This window comes from Eucalyptus grandis, chromosome 8 (genome assembly GCF_016545825.1).
Source record: "Eucalyptus grandis isolate ANBG69807.140 chromosome 8, ASM1654582v1, whole genome shotgun sequence".
Taxonomy (NCBI): Eukaryota; Viridiplantae; Streptophyta; class Magnoliopsida; order Myrtales; family Myrtaceae; genus Eucalyptus; species Eucalyptus grandis.
This window is the reverse complement of record NC_052619.1, coordinates 13089445-13093767: the sequence shown is the minus strand read 5'-3', so window position 1 is coordinate 13093767 and position 4323 is coordinate 13089445.

Genomic DNA, 4323 nt, shown 5'->3' with positions numbered 1-4323 from the left:
TCTTATTAATGGCGAAAGGCGTATGCATTGTTTCACTCTGAGTGCAACGCATTCGTTTGTGTCCGAAAGATATAGATGTTTGAATAAGATAGAAGTTATGCCTCTTGAGACGCCTCTTTGTGTTTCCACGCCTTTAAAGGATATGGTATTGTCTACATTGGTGTGTGAAAATTGTAAGATCTCAATGGGAGGAAAGGATATGGGAAATAGACTTGGTTGTAATGGCTATGTATGATTTTGATGTTATTATAGGAATGGTGGCTTCGTAAGTATCGGGCTAGAATGGATTGTTATAGAAGAGTGGTGCAATTTGTTTTACCTGATGGAGTCTAATTGTGAATTTCTAGGAGGTCAAACCCATTTCTGTAACTCTTATTTCGGCGGTAGAAGCATGTAAGTTACTTGACGAAGGATGTCAAGGGTATCTAGCCATAGTTAGATTATGCCGGGGAGGAGCCTAATCTTGAGGAAGTTCGTGTAGTTAACGAATTTCAAGATGTATTTCCTAAGGAATTGCTTGGATTACCGCCGGAGCGGGAGATTGAATTTGAAATTGAATTAATGCGGAATAGGACCAATATCAAAGCTCCATATAGGATGGCTTTAGTTGAATTGAAGGAGTTGAAAGTGCTTGCAAGAATTGCTTGATAAAGGATTTATTAGACCAAGTGCTTCACCTTAGGGTGCACCGGTCTTGTTTGTGAAAAAGAAGGATGGGTCAATGCGCTTGTGTATTGACTATAGGCAGTTGAATCAAGTGACCATTAAGAATAAGTATCCTTTGCCTAGAATTGATGATTTATTCGATCAACTTTAGGGAAGTTCGGTCTTTTCTAAGATTGATTTGAGGTCGAGATATCATCAGTTGAGAATTAAAAGGAGAACATTCCTAAGACTGTGTTTTAGAACTCGTTATGGGCACTATGAGTTCCTTGTTATGCCATTTGGATTATTAACTGCGCCCGGCTGCATTTATGGATTTGATGAATAGAATATTTCAGCCTTATTTAGACCGGTTTGTAATTATGTTTATTGATGATATCTGGTATATTCAAAAGGGCCTAAAGAGCATGAGCAGCATTTGAGGATAGTTTTGCGAACTGCGAGAGAGCATAAGTTGTATGCTAAGTTTAGTAAGTATGAATTACGGTTGGATCGGATAGTATTTTTAGGACATGTGGTGTCGGGAAAAGGAATTGCAGTAGACCTTAGGCAAAGTTGAAATGGTAGTGAATTGGCGAGACCGACAACACCTGCGAGATCACGAAGTTTCTTAGGATTGGTCTGATTTATTATAGGAGATTCATTGAAGGATTTTTCAAGGCTACGGGACCTTTAACTAAGTTGACCCGAAAGAATGTGAAGTTTGAGTGGAATGGAGAATGTGAAAGGAGTTTTGGGGGCTCAAAAGGAAATTGACTTCGGCTCCAATTCGACTATACTTGGACGATGGTTTCACGGTGTGTAGTGATGCATCTCACAAAGGACTAGGATGTGTGTTGATGCAGCATGGCAAAAGGTTGTAGCCTATGCATCCAGACAATTGAAACCTCATGAGCTAAATTACCCGACATGCATGATTTAGAGCTAGCGGCTATAGTGTTTGCCTTGAAGATATGGAGACACTATTTGTATGGGGAAAAGTTTGAGATCTACACGGATCATAAGAGTTTGAAGTATGTTGTTCTCACAAAAAGGCGTTGAATATGAGACAAGGAGGTGGATGGAGTTGTTGAAGGATTATGGCTGTGAGATAAGATATCATCCGGAAAGCGAATAGAGTAGCGAGATGCTCTTAGTCGGAAGTCGACCATAGAAATAGCTAGTTTAAGGATGGCAGAATGGGAATTGTTAGAATCTGTAGCAAATTCCGAATTTAAATTGGAAGTGGATTGTCTTACTGGTATGCTTAGTGCATTAAGGATTGAGCGAGTATCAGAAAATTAAAATTCTGCAAGAATCGACCGAGAGATTTTGAAAGTGAAGATCTTTGTATCTTTAGGGAAAGATCAGAATTTCAGATCTCCGATAATGGAATAGTAAGATGTCAAGGACGACTTTGTGTTCCCGACAATGAGAAATTAAGGAAGGAAATTCTGTCGGAGGCACATAAGAGTAATTATAGTATCCACCCAGGTAGTACAAAGATGTATAGAAATTTGCGTCGGCTTAATTTTGGTGGAATGGTATGAAGGCAAACACGGCTAATACGTTTCTCAATGTTTGACGTGTCGCAAGTAAAGCGGAGCATCGAAACCCGCAGGACTTTTGAGACCATTAGACATTCCGAATGGAAATGGGAACATATAACGATGGACTTTTGTGCAAGGATTGCCAAGGACATCAAGTAGTCTGGATTCAATTTGGGTTATAGTGGATCGTTTGACTAAGAATCGGCACATTTCTTAGCGATTCGCATGGATTACCCAATGGATAAGTATGCGGACATGTATGTAAGTCAAGTGGTACGCTTACATGGTGTTCCGGTGACCATTACTTCGCCGATCGAGATACGAGGTTCACTTCGGAATTTTGGAAAAGTCTTCCAAATTGCGTTAGGATCTAAGCTTGATTTAGTCTTGCTTTTCATCCCTTTACGGATGGTCAATCGAAAGAGTAATCCAGATATTAGAGGATATGTTAAGAGCTTGTGCAATCGATTTCAAAGGAAATTGGGATGAAAGATTGCATTTGGTAGAATTCGCCTATAACAATAGTTTTCAGAAGAGTATAGGTATGGCACCTTATGAAGCATTATATGGAAGGAGATGTAGGACTCCCTATCATTGGAGTGAAGTAGGTGAAAGGAAGTTGACGGGAACTGAGGCAGGTACAAGTTACCGAATTGGCCGTTGATATTATCGGGAAAGGCTTTGACTCATAGTAGACGAAAGGTTACGCAGAGCAAAACGTAGAAGGCCTTTGGAATTTAGTGTAGGAGACCATGTATTCCTTAAGGTGTCTCCAATGAAAGGAATATCTCGATTTGGGAAGAAGGGTAAGTTAAGCTCAGTTGTAGGACCTTTTGAGATACTTGAGAAAATAGAGACGTGGCTTATCGTTTAGCGTTACCTCTAAGTTAGGAAATCTGCGATGTATTTCATGTATCGATGTTGAGGAAGTACCGGCCGGATCCCGGTCATATACTCGATCATGAAGCCATCAAAATGGATGAGAAAGTGAGGTATATTGAAGAGCCTTTGTGCAGATATTAGATCGAAAGGAGCAAATTCTTAGGACCAAAAAGATCCCATTGGTTAAGGTGTTATGGCGACATCATGATGTGGAGGAAGCCACATGGGAAAGTGAGGATCGAGATGAGGGAAAAGTACCCTTATTTATTTCAAGAAGGCACGAGTAGTGCTTGAATTTCGAGACGAAATTCTCTAAGGAGGAGAATTGTGGCATCCCGGAAATTCAAAGCCAAGCCTTAAGGTGTGTTAAATGTCTTTAATTAGGTGATAGAATTTTATGGCTTATGCTTTAGCCAATTTGTCTTTTAATTTGATGAATTTTGCTTGTGTTGTGGAAATTTAAATTTAAATGCTTGGCCATATGATTTAAATTTTAATAATTAAAAAATATCCCAAGACTTTGGCCAAGATGAAATTTGAATTTAGAAATATTTATAAAAAGGAATTCAAAAAAAAAAAAAGAGAAAAGAGGGTTATTTCGAAATGGGCCTTGGACCCATTAGCCTAAAAGCTTGGTGGGCCAAGCTAGTCGGCCATTAGGGCCCAATAGGTGGCTGTCGACCAGCCCAAGAGGAATGGCCGGTTGGGCCTAAGCCCAAGCCCATTTAAATTCAAAAATAGAGATGACAAGTGGCAAGGAACAAAAGCATGCATTGGTTGGACATGAGGTGAGTTAATCATGGGCTTTAGGGGATATAAAAGGGGTTAGGAGAAGAGTGGCGGTTCTTCTTGATCATTTGGCCGAGAAAGGGTGAGAGAGAGAGAGAGAGTGTTCGAGCGGAAGGAAGGAGAGACCGAGAGAGGAGGTGGAGCCGAGTTGCCGCCGCCCGTCCGCCGTACGTCCGCCTAGTCCGACCGCCGTACGCCGCCGTTCATCGCTGTTTGTTCATCTTGGAGGCAAGTGGGGTCCTTAAATTCTCTTGCATGTCTGTTTTGTTGGTTGCATGTTCGGTTTTAGGTGTGATTTGGGCGAAAAACCGAGGTAAGGGTTGGATGTGTTCAAGCTATGTGACTGTTTTCGTTCGGTTTGTGGTAGTCAGTATCTTAGTCGAGCTTGCATGTGTATTTGGAGTGCGATTTTGGCTTCGGTGTCTTCATGAAAGTTGAAGCTCACATCTTTTAGTATGAT